The 13,983-nt window shown below is 33.5% G+C and overlaps 1 protein-coding gene across 16 annotated transcripts in view; it reads left to right on the forward strand.

Annotated features, from left to right (window-relative positions):
* The window catches only part of LOC145292181 (MAGUK p55 subfamily member 7-like), a 752,193-nt gene that overhangs the window by 671,892 nt on the left and 66,318 nt on the right, over nt 1-13,983 (forward strand). The gene's annotated exons all lie outside the window — the stretch shown is intronic.

A 13,983-nucleotide genomic window follows, 5' to 3' on the forward strand; every position in this document is an offset into this window, starting at 1 on the left:
AAGTAGCTAAGCAGATGGCAAAGACAAATATGGATATTGTTGGAGAGAAGTCCATTCGAAATGCTGCAAACAAATGGACAGGACAAGAGAGGTTCTTGGAAATGTTACTATGAGAAATTCTTCAGTATTGAGTTTCTACAGAATCATGAAACTTTAGAAGTTAAAGGAGTAATATCCGGCTCAGGTATAAAAATTGACAAAAAAATGATATGAGAAGCTTTGAGTAAGATAAAGAACGATAAGACTGCAGGATTCTTGGATGTTGTTGCAGAAATATCGAAGGTTGCAAGTGAAACGTGTATAAAGATGATCACAAACTTGACAAATCAGATCATAAAACAGGTTATCCTCAAAGACTGAGAACTTAGTACAATTGTTAATTGAAAATAATTACAGAGACTTCAAGTCATGTTAGTGATTGATAAAATGATTGAGTAGCTCATAAGCATAAATGAAAAACAATTTGATTTTCTGCCTTAGCGAAGTGCCACTGGTGTTAAATTTATCCCAAGACAAATGCAAGAATAATAATAATATTAATAAGGAGAATCTGTATTTTGCGTTTGTGGATCTAGAGAAAGCTTTTGATCAAGTACCAAAAGATCTCGTCTGGTTGGCTTTGTATAAAACTAGGGGCAAATGAGTTAAAGGCTGTTCATGCTATCTAAAGAAATGTTCAAAGTTGTGTTAAAATTACAAGCACGTTTAGTATTTAAAAGCATTCTCCTGAGAGTTTCATAGAAATTATTCAGAAGAGATGATGTATGCTTAGTGCTTGCCTTTAAAATCTTAGAAGACCTACTTGTTAAGTTAAAGACTTGGAGTAATGCTATGGAAAGTAATGCTATGGAAAGTAATGCATTCTCTTTCTCAGTTTGTGGAAAGGTAGTTTGGTGCAATTCAATGTTTTCTGTTATTTGTACAAGAAGTGCAATAGAATTACTAGTAAATAATGAGTTTCAGTGTAAGACAATAGAGATGGATGAAAATTCAGATGTAGGCAAAGTATATCTGGATGGCAAAGCTATTAAGGTTGTTGAGAAGTTTTGTTAGCCAGGTGATACCATTGAAGATCAGGATACAATGGATGTGTAATGTGAATGTTAAAGAATAGACTTAGTTCTGATGAAGAAGAAGATTAAATGAAGATATACTCAAAGCAGGAGACTTCAATAATGTGAATGAGAGTTCTTAGCTCATTGGATGCAAAATTGTTAAGGTAGCAGATCCAGTTCACAGAGGAAGGACAAGGAAAACATGAAAGGAAGCGATAAGGATGGGCTTGTGAGAAAGATGAATAAATAAAAACCTGCCCAGAGATAGGCTATTTTGCAAGCCATTTTCTAAAAACCATCTTATGTATACCATGGATGTTAAATCGATGATGATGGTTTAGTGACCGTGATAAAGTATGCCTAAGCAAAGCAGATCTTACAAGTTAATTCACAGGTATTTTATGGAAATGACTATCTCCTTCGAATGGTAGTAACTTGCAACCTATGCGTTAAAGAGTGCCAATCATTTTTGAGTTTGAAATGACATATGCAAATCCAAAAAGATAGAACCTAATCAACAAATTGCAACGGTTAAAATGGTTGTAATTACTGCATCAGAAAATGTCAAAGATCTGGTGAGCTTGAAAAGCCTATTCGATGTGTTCAAACACTAATATATATATATACTAGCAAAAGTACCTGTCGTTGACTGGGTTCAAAAACAGCCTACAGAAAATAGACTTTGATTTATGAAAGTATGATAGGTTATGAAAAGGAAGGGTTGTAAAGAGATAGCTTCGAATTTAGAGGTATCAAAACCAAAGCAAAATATGATGAAAGTAAAAATAAAATAGATAACCCCCATAATTTATTATACCATACCTGTTCACACTGAAATACTTATCACAATATTCTGTGGATCTATATCAAAAAACCTTGTTAAACTTTGTGACATATTTCCATTCTATGGAGGTCAGGCGCGAACAACCCATAATTTTATAATACCATATTTCTTCAAAATGAAACATAATTTTCAAAGTATACTTACACAGATAGATATGAAAAGTCTTTATTAAAGTTTGTGCCTATTTCCATTCTATGGAGGCCAGGCACGAACGCAGACCCCACAATTTTATTATACCATCCCTATTTAAGTTAAAACATACTTATCAAAGTATTCTTATGTACATCTATATCAAAAACACTTGTAAACGTTTTTTTTGTTTTAATTTTTAGATTTTTTTATTTCCATACTTTGTGGACCAGGCGCATACGCAGACCCCACAATTTTAATGAATCATCATTATGCCAGATCAAACATACTCATTCCTGTGTCCCAATACATTTTCTATCATTATATGTGATCAGTTTTCTATAATAGTCAACCATATAGGAGCCTATTCGTGACCAGACACACACACACAGACGTTCAGCTTTATATTATAGATATATATATATGAAAATTCATATGCTAATGAAATAATAGGACAAATAAGTCAAACATGTTTTGCAGTAATTCTACTTACAATAAAACTTTTTGAAAAGCATTGCTTTCAGAATCTGCAATATCTTGCTAAATGCTGAACAAGCATTAAGTTACACTCCATAGTTTGTTTTAGATTAAGCAAACTAAGACAGATACGTCTTGTAAAGAATCTTGTGTTAATAAAAGAAATGATTTCTACCATCGTACCTGGTTGTTGTTAACAATTTAAATATTGCCTGGATCAAAGAATTGGATGAAAGAATTCAAAATGAAATTATCTGCAGAAACGCCTTTTAAATGCGCATGAAACTGATAAGCCAACGTTGATGTGTTTATCAAAAAAATGATAAGCGGCTCAAAATAATTTTTAACAAACATGTTTTTCTATATTCATTTCTCAAGGATTAAATTCTATAAAGTAAAAATGAAGTGGCAAAATATTAGAGACAGTAACTTGTAATATGTAACAAATATCTTTACCAAAATACATTTTTCTTTAAAATATTTCATGGACTCTGCACAATACTGTAGTAGTCATCGTGTGAATTTATTAAGATTGATACAACTCGTAATTATTGGATGTATCTATGAGGTACAAAATATCATGCACACACCAAATGAATAAGAAGGTTGCAAAAATTCACTAAAAATATGGAGAATATCAATAAAGGTGAATCATCTGTAAAAACAAATATTTTTTCTACATACTAACTAGCAAGCGGCCTGACATTGCCCAGGCGTAAAATACGCTTAAATTAAATATATTTTGAGTATTGCAGATTTCGTATGTATTTTTATATTATACAAGCTGGGGGAGAGGTGGGTACCCGGCGTTGCCCAGGTGTTTGGAGGTGTGTGTGGTTTTAGGTAAATCAAAACACCCGGATATTTGTGTTGGGGGGGGGGCGTTAAAATAAAAAAAAAAGTTTTGGTAGGTAAGTATGAAGGATTGAACCCGAACCCTTGAGTCGAAGTTGGAAATTAAAGTGTGAAAAAAAAAGTGCGACGTTAACCACTGGGCCACCACGAAATATTAACGGAAACATGTTTGAATTTATTTAAGTATTAAAACTTGGCAGGTGCCCGTACTTAATAGGATCAACTTGGACTTCGGGCCAGTATTTTATTTACTGCGGGGCAGGATTTTTTATTTTTTGTTTCCCCAAGATGTTATGGGGAAAACCAGCTCCCCATAAAAAGGGGATTGTCCAAATTGAATAGCAATTGTCTAATATAAGGAGAAACTCCACATTGATCAAAACTGATTGCTTTCGGATGTTTCCGGAAAAATGCCGCCAGAATTAGTTTCGCTTTTATTATACGAAAAAGCTTAATGCACATGCGGCGATTGAAAAATGTTGAATATTTATGTTTTCAAAGTCGAGCAAATTAAATAGACAGGCGACCCCCGTTGTTAACTCATAGATATTATCATTTAGATGTGATATGAAAAGTTTTAAGAAAAAGGGAGTCGACCGATCGCTTCTCGGAAAAAGCCTTTCTCGAACATACACAAAAAGTAAACATACATACATACATTTTTGCTTTTATATATATATAGATTATTATTAATATGCAGTAATGATTTTAAAAGTTTTAAAAAATGACTCGTATGCCACCACCAAGAATCAAAACTAAAATGTTTAGCTTATGATATATTTTTCCTTTGACGTTAATGCCTGAGTTATAAAGACCTGTTTGCTGCAGGGCTAAAAATTGAACCATAAACTAATAACTATTACGTTACACATGCATATTCAAGATGCCATCATTCAACCTTCACCTGACAAATTCTATTTTTAGTCGCGTTCAAGCGATTATATAAGTCACTCCGTTGGTCGGTCGGTCGGTCTGTCCATAACACATTTGTGCTTGGCCTTTTTGGTTAAGATCAAAGGTATGTTGTTAATAGATGCTGTTCTTAGCTTTTCTTGGCCTTTTGGTCAAGATCAAAGTGTAGTATCTGTTCCGGCAGATGCTGCACTTAAGATAATTTGTACCAGACAATGGAGGGGATACCCTCTATACTGGGACAATTATTATTTTTGGTAACCAGAGTGACTCCTTTTAGGGGAGCTGGTTTTTACCTCACATTAAAAACGGCCTTGTGCCTAATTTGCTCAGTGGGGGAGCAAATAAACACCATCTGTTCTTACTACATGCTGTACTTATGTTTGTAACTTTGTGATATTAAGTGGGGGATCACTTTTCTGTATTAATCTAATGTAAAATGATCACCCACTTTACAACCAGTCAGCCTCAAAGTCATTCTCCAGACCATTCAAGTTGTTTTTGAAGGATTCCAGTTATTTTTTTAAGTATTCAAGTCATTCTTAATGTCATTCAATTCATCCTTAAGTTCATTAAAGTCATTCTAAGTCATTTATTTTTTATTTATTTAAGTCATTTCAGCCCATTTTTCTGTCATTTTAGTTTATCTTTAAGAATTTCATGTCAATCCTACATTCACGCATTCATTCATTACACGAGAGCACGCAACTAATGGCTATCGGCCTTGTTTTAATTTTCACACCGATTTTCCCAGCTAAAACCCAAATATAAAGTTTTGCATGGGTTTGAATATACTATATATAAAATTTCATGTCTGTAGACCAAAAACTAACAGAGGAGTTTGGTAGGCACATTTTTTAAACAAATATATATATGCATACATAAATATATATAGAAAGATGTTTGTGTTTACTATAACCTTTTTATGCAAGTATAAATCATGTACAATATCTACATAAATATAATTACAGTTATACAGTTATAGTTAACTAAAAATGAAATATAATTACAGTTATACAGTTATAGTTAACTAAAAATGATCACCCCATAAGAAAATCGAAAAAACTAATAGGGAATTAATTAAAATGAATGTTTAAAAGAATATGCAAATTAGCTAGATCTTTTGCAGATGAATGCAATTCTATGACTCATATATAACAAAGTTGTATTTTCTTTTTAAATTATCAGAAAAAAAGAGTTAATATGAATATTAATACAAAAAAAAATTATAGGAGTATAAATAAGTCACCATTTATCCAGACCCATAGGCCATTTGAGGATAAATATGTATGTATGAAAGCAAATCCTAATTTGACTCGAGTTATTTACAAAATGTCTATAGAAAACACCTAGTATTATTATAGAACAAGAATGGGCTTTGTATTATTTGAATTCTTCGACCTATTGTTCTCAACTTGAGTGTCATTTTCACAATATTTAGGTCGATATAATCTCTAACCTTCTTCTGGGGTATCTTGTCAATATTTAGGTCGATATAATCTCTAACCTTCTTCTGGGGTATCTTGTCGAATTCAGGAGTCTGCATTAGTAACACATCATAAATGACTAAGTTTTCTCTGATTCTCCTCTGATCTTGTGGTGCAATGGGGAAAGTGGTGGCTGGTTAATTTCAATGCATCTAAAACCAAGCTTCAACTTTTTCATCATCAACACTCTGATCCCCGTCTGGCATTAATTGAAATGAATAGCTCTTGTGGAGACTCCATGTTTTGACAAGCTTCTGGGTTTGATCTTTACTCCTGATCTGAAATGGAACACATACATCAAATCCATTGTCAAGGTCGCTGGAAAAATTGTGGGATCCTTCTATCGCTTTAGTAGATATCTCACTGCTGACACCATTCTCTACCTGTATAAGAGCCAAGTACATCCAAGGATGGAGTAGTGTTGCCACATCTGGGCAGGAGCTGCTAGAAGCATGTTATCCTGCCTTGACAGATTTCAAAATGGACTTCGTAACCTAGTGGGGGATGCCCTTCTCTCTTCCCTGGATCTCTTTCCCATAAAAGAGACCACTATCAATAATTTCTCCCACACTTTATCTGTGCCTAAACCTAAATGTAGATTCCATGAACAAAGCTTCTTTCTTAGAACTGCACACCTGTTTGCCTGCTTTCCAGATAACTACAATTTGGTCGTCTTCAAGTCCAATGTAAACAAGTTCTTGGTGAGTCGTCCCCTTAAGTAATCCAATTTACCAAATTTCCACTTCTAATGATTACTATGATATTGTCCCATTGACTACTGTACAATCATTAATCCTTATCCTCGAGTGGCCTCCAAGCCTTGATAAGTGGTGACTTATGTAAAAAAAAAAAAAAAATAGGAAAGTTCTTAGCTGCTGCTAGACGAGTTCTTGCTGTGAATGTTTTACAATATTTGATTTTCCAAGCTACATGGTGTTTACACACTAAATAAATGTACATATGAGAAAAATGAAAATGAATCCATAAAACAAAATTATATTTGCTTTGAATAAAATATATTTTCAAATTGTTATATTTATCAAACGATAAAAATGCTAATTACATAATTAAATTGTATAGTTAGAAAGTTGCACCATTTCTCATACTAATAGTGAGATTTAAACGTACGTAACAAATCTTTTTGACATATTGCTTGGGTATACATATATGATTATATGGTTGAATAATTTGTATTATAATTTGCAAAAGGGCATTTCACTAAAATTCTAAGTTATAAATAAAAACTCCATCAAAACACTATCAGACAGGCAAAGAAGTTGGCCAATTATTTAATTAAAAAAAAGAATAAATTACTTTGTCACCTTGAAATTTGAAAGGAATTTTGAAGCATGTAAACTCCCCAATCTCTCTTCTTACAGATGGGATTTTTCAAATAAAACATCCTTAGCAAATACTTATTTATTACAATATTGAAAGTTTATAAAGCTTTCTTTTTTTTTATTCAATTTTCATCCCAAACAAGACACAGTGCCACTTTGAAGTAGGGGGCTACTATCGGGGACATAATTTTCAGGGCCATTATGAAGGGAGATGAGCAGCAAGATGCTTGTTCACATTGCATTTGAACTTCTGCATATCAGTACAGTTGGAAAAGCAGAATCCCGGAAGGGAGTTCCAAAGACCTGCAGTTCTGGGGAAGAAACTTGGAGTAAAAGGCTTTCTTACACCTAAGGATCTCTACTGTAAAGGGGTGGGACTTAGTTGCTAGTCGGGTTTGTCGGGGGTAGTCACATCGAGGAGGTACAAGTGCTTGTAGTTTGTCAGAGCATTCACCATTAAAGTATTTGTAGAACAGGCAGAGGGACGCAACATTCCATCGATAGGACAGAGGTTGAAGCCTAGATGACAGTTCAGGACCTATCAGATTAGTGACTCTCTTCTGAACCCTGTCCAGGAGTGAGAGACAAGCAGCAGATGCATCAGCCCAAATGTGACAACAGTACTCCATACATGGGCGAATGGTGGCTTTATAGAGGTACAGGATACTTTCAGGCGTAAGTATTAGCTTTCCTCCCCCACTCAAACCACGAGGTGCCTCACCTCACAAATGTGTCTTTTTTTTTTATTATTCCTATTAAAATAATGTAATTACAAACTTAAGTGCACCATAGCTAAATTATTCCAATGATTCTATACTACAGTTGAACTTTAATTTTGGGAAGATTTTGCGTCAATCAGCAGATTCCTGAGCAACGCCGGGTAATGGCAGCCAGTAATCATATAAATGTTATCTTGTCAGATTTTCAAAGTCAGAGCCAAATAGGTTTTAAGCTGACAAATCAAACTTTGCTCCTGACAAACCAATTTTCATTTGTTACTACACTGTGGTAATATAATAACATGCTTTGTGGCGTGGTCCCTGACCATGGTAGAAACCATTTTGGACAAAAATAGCGTCTTTTAATAGTGCCAAGAACCACATCAACATTTAATTTCAATTGGATATAACTGTTATGTTATATTGAAGGTAGAAAATGAAGGATATATATCCTACAAACATGCATATAAAAATGGAAATAACTGAAACATTAATAGAAGGGTTGGCAGGTAGCAAGTTCTTACTAAAACATAAGTTTTGTAAATGAAAAATTTAGAAAAACGGAATTTTAATAAAACATTTTCAGTCATTTATTTATTTATTTTTTATCTTTTTACATGGTATTCACCACTTATCAAGGCCTGGAAGCCACTCAGGGATAAGGGTTATTGCGTGTACAGTAATCAATGATATAATATTGTAGTAATCGTAAGTAATGGAGATTTGTTAAAGTGTCTTACTTAAGGGGGCGGTTTATCAGGAATTTGTTCATGTTGGACTTGAAGACATCCAAGTTGTAGTCAGGTGGGAAACAGGCAAATGGAAGAGAGTTCCACAGGCGTGCACTTCTAAGAAAGAAGCTTTGTTCATGGAATCTATGTTTTGATTTAGGCACAGATAAAGAGTGGGGAAAATTATTGACAGTGGTTTCAGCTAGACGGGTGTTTTTCATGAAAGATTGGCGAAGGGAGACCAGAGATTGGAGTTCAGACGAGCACTTGTCATGGAAATAATGATAAAACAATGACAGGCTCACAACGTCTCTTGTGTGGGAGAGAGATTGCAGGGAAGAGAAAAGGGCATCCCCACTAAGACACAAAGTCTCTTTTGTACTCTGTCAAGGCAGGATAGGCTGTTTTTAGCAGCTCCTGCCCAGATATGGCAGCAGTACTCCATCTTTGGACGTATTTGGCTTTTATATAGATAGAGAATTGCATCAGCAGTGAGATATCTTCTGGAGCGGTAGAAGTATCCTACCATTTTTCCAGTGACCTTGGCAACTGACTTAATGTACATGTTTCATTTCAGATCAGAACATAGAGCTTCCCCAAGTCGAAAGCCATTCATTTCAATTGATGCCAGATGGGGATCAGAGCGTTGATGATGTAAAGATAGGAGCTTGGTTTTAGATGCATTAAAAGTAACCAGCCACCGCTTTCCCCATACAAACATGTGTTTGAAGAAAGTCTTAGAAATATGTAGGTCGGTATGTTCATAGTGTGAATAATATGTGTATGTGTGTGCGTTAGTTTACCTTATTCTTATTAGTGTGTACATAGCTATGAGTAGCAATTTGTTTCTGTTCACCTGACAGTGTCTAGTGTGTAAGGATGTAAGGATGTGTGAGCAAGATGAAAAAGGCTGGTACAAGAGTCATGGAGTGACTTGCCTCCTGCCTTCTCTGGCCAAAAGCAGGGGTGGGGTATAAGTTCTGAAGTCTTTCTGAGTGGCCAGCTGATGAAGTCTCAAGAAAACTGATTTTATTGACTAGGTCTTATAGGAGTTTCTAAGTTCACATTGGCTTACTACTTTGATATAGACTTGTTACAGTGAGGTTTGAAACGATTTTAATTGGTTGAATATACTTTGAGTTAACACGTTCATGTGAAAAATTGCTTGGTCTTTAGAAAGGACGAAGTAATCAAATCCTAATAAAGGAGAGAAAGAGAGAGTAGCAATTAAAGCCATTTGTTTTTTTTTTGCTGTTGTTTTTTTTTTTTTGGTGTTGTATTGCAATTCAGACACCACTTTACTACAATTTATTTTAAATTTATTTTAAAAATTAATTAGTCTATCCTTTATAATTGTTAATATTAAACATTTTTTTAATAATCTTACTATCTCTACTCATGTATTGAGCACTGTTGAAGTAAATATTGAAAATTGATACATAGATATATAAAGAGAAAATAAATAAAATGGAAAATTAGGTAAAGTACAAAATATAAGAGGCAAAATGACAGTCAATAGACTAATTTTTCGTCTCTTTAAATCAACAGAAATTTCATGATGTGTTTTGAATATGATGTGTATTTTAGATTTTGTTTCTTCTATGCATTTTGTCGAATTTTATCCTATCAATCTTTACACACACACAGACACATACACATATATATATATATATATATATATATATATATATATATATATATATATATATATATATATATATATATATATATACTTGTGAAGTAGTTCATATTTTTTAATATTCCATTGTATGAAAAACAAGTGTTATCTTTTAGATTATATTGTTGTGTGTTAAATAATTTTAAAATGTTTTATTTGTTGTATACTTTGTATAAAGCTTATGATTTTATATTTTTGGAAAATTATTTTTCATGTTCGTGAAAAAATGTAAAAAATAAAAAAATAAATCCAGCACATTTGACTATTTCCCAATCCACACATTATATGTCATTTTTCATTAAGCACTCAACCCACTGCAAATTTTATTTGACCCTTATTGTATCGATATGAAATTATACTAGAGTGATTTGAAATAACTCTTGATCATATGGGACAAATAGTGTAGACAAATGTAATAATAATTAACAGTAAATAATATATGGGAAAATATGTTTATTCATTTCACCTTTTATTTATGCCAATCCTTTAATTATGAAGCTCTATGTAACTACAGAGCATGTACAAATAGATGTCAAAAGTCAAATCAAATATAGACTTTTGTTGTCATATAATTAAATAGTAAAATAAAATGAAAAAAGTGCTCAATACTACGGTAGAGCAAAATATATATTTTTTCCCCGTTTTTTTATCTGCTTATTACACGTTTCCACTACTGGAATCGAATTAACGATCCAATAATTTCGTCAGACCTTAGCAGATAAAAACCGGTAATAAAAAGAAAAATATATTAAGAGATACCGAAGAAAAATATCGGATAATGTGTAATTTTTCTCTCACACAATGTGCAAATTAAGTTTGTCTTGAAAACCTCAGTAAAATCCAAATGTCATTTGTTTTGTGCATTGAATGCCTGTGACAGATTCACCGAGAAGCACATACCTTAAGACGCCAAGCTTCTCTCTACTACAAACAAAAAATATTCTGGATCTGTTCTTCAACAAATAAACACATACGACATGGCTTCTATTTTGAACCAGTAATCATTTTCCACAGTATTTGAAGTTCAGATTTCAACATTTTCTTTGCTTCATAAATAAATTAATTAAAGAATAGGTTGTTCTTTTTTATTTTATATATATATATATATGCGAATAAAATGAATTTTTATTTAAAAGTAAAGAAATTTTCATTCTATATGCTTATTAGATGGCAAGGAATTCCCATTCAATTCTTAGGATACCATATATACAGAGTGATTCACGGGAAACGGATGCTTTTTAGACCGCTTCTTGCTCTCCTTAAGTAACGGATAAAGAGTAAGGAAGGTAGTCTTGAAATATTCTTTGCAGAGTTTTATTTTCCTTAAAAACATCCGATTCCCATGACTCACCCTGTATGAATATATATATGTAATGTGTGTGTGTGTGTGAGACCTTGTCTGTCTACAGAACGTTCTCTACCAAACTACTGTCAATTTGTTGAAACTTGATATATATAGGGGATCTGAACCTGTGGAACAAATTCAATTTGGTTTTTAGCCGATAAAAATAACTGCTAAGAGGTTAACATTTTTATAAAATTGGAACTTGGTAGACATAAGTTTATCAAAGCTTGTTTTTCTGTGTATAGGCAAATATACATTTATATCTTTAAAAATGTTATTTTTTTTTAAAGTTTTTGTATGCTTATGGATTTAGGGCAGATGGTAACAGATATGGCTGAAGAGCTATGTTTTGGTTTACATTCTAGTTGATAACACACAAATCAATTTTTTTTAACTTTAAAATTATTACTATATATTGGGTACAATATAATAACCAATAGAATATTTACTCTATGATAAAAATAAATACGAAATCTGCATGAATTAAAATATCATATTTAAGCATATTTTACGACCCAGTAACATTGAGTGACCTGCTGGTGTGTGTGTGTGTGTGTGTATGTATATATATATATAAAATAAATTCCCCAGCCAAACAACGTCGCAGCCCACAAGAGCAATGGCAGTTAAAGAACCGAAAGTCCAAGACTCGAGTTTCGCCCTCATTTGGGCTCATCAGTTAGACACATCCGAACTCAGGATTCGAAACCCGAGCCTCTCCTATGCAAGGCAAGCACTCTACCAACTGAGCAAAGGTCCTGCACACAAGAATTTCTATTAACCAACACAGATCAAGCAAACCGCGACTTCCGGTTCTTGGACTTCCGGTTCTTTAACTGTCATTGCTCTTGTGGGCTGCGACGTTGTTTGGCTGGGGAATTTATTATATACAATCTCTCACATTCTGAAAATACATTATATATATATATATATATATATATATATATATAAAGAGAGAGAGAGAGACCAACTATTTGGGAATTCTAGGCGCTGTATGTGCTCTCCACTTATCTCGGCATTTGTTTCCAGTCGTCCTGTACATACACTTCACTTGTCACGGGTATTTAACAATGTCGACTCAGCAGAGGTGTGGCTGGAGATTGCGCACCTCCTGCCACAAAAATTTCATGCGCAGGAACCCCTTCGTGGGTATCCATAGTCTGTCAAAGACTGAAGGAGCCCTTTATATATATATATATATAGATAGATAGATAGATAGATAGATAGATAGATTAGCAGGAAGACCCATTATTACCCGAGATTGAATGAGGATCAACAAATATTTGACACTTTCAATGCTTTTATTGCCATCTAAATCAATGAAATCACTCAGTTTGCAATCAAATCAATTGATTGTTTGCTCTGGTCAGGGACCCACTGTGGTACACTAGGAAGAAACTACACATGCCTCCCCGCTGTGATAATCCACAATCCATTGTAGTGTATATTGCACTGTAGATAATTGTATAAAATCAACAGTAGATTATTTTTATATTAGTGGAGGTCACCCAGCCTTGCCCGGTCATAAAATATGCTTAAATATTGTTTTCATATTTATTATTACAGAGCCAATTCTCTATTGAATATTATATTGTACCTAATATATAGTACTGATTTCAAAAGATGTTTAAAATCAGCTTGAATCGAAACTGAAACAGCACTCCAGCCGCATTCTCTACTGTTTCAATGAAAGCACTTCAAGCTATGAATGAATGCATAAAATAGAAATATGTCGGCAAGTTGAAATGAACATTTTGTATTTCAACTTGCCAACATATTTCTGTATACATTATTCATCCATCCAAACAAAGATTTTACTCATTATAAACCATCTATTTGTGTGAAATTTTAAAAAACATCTTCCCAGCCATATCCGAGTCCATACAAAAGGTACACGCACATAAACAAAGTTCCTTTTATATAATAATACAGGGTGACCCCCCCCCCAAAAAAAAAACAAAAGCTAAATGGAGGCCATCTAAAACATATGCTGTAGAACGGAGAAAAAAATGGCTAAAGGCCCTTGTGTTTTGATGTGATGTTTTGAATATAATAAACTAGTTATGACCAAAGTTTCATTTCATTCAGATAAAACACTAAGAAATGGGGCCTAATTAGAGTTGGGGCCCGTTTTTTTTGGGGGGGGTCATTTTGTATAGTCTCAAATTTATGCTATCAATTTTCAAAACACCCTCTCTCTGTGGTGTGTGTGTGTGTGTGTGTGTGTGTGTGTGTTATAATTTCCTCGAGTTCAATTGTCGGTGATGTTCTGATTTAACTCTTTGCTTTTTTCAATATCATAGAACCTCAATAGTCTACCTTGCCTTGAGCAGCAACAAGGCCCTACCTTGATAATGACAGATTAAACAATGAAAGAAGATGTTACTAAATGATATTTTAAACTTTTATGC

The sequence above is a fragment of the Euprymna scolopes genome, chromosome 13 (genome assembly GCF_053919585.1).
Source record: "Euprymna scolopes isolate OS-2025 chromosome 13, ASM5391958v1, whole genome shotgun sequence".
Classification (NCBI taxonomy): domain Eukaryota; kingdom Metazoa; phylum Mollusca; class Cephalopoda; order Sepiida; family Sepiolidae; genus Euprymna; species Euprymna scolopes.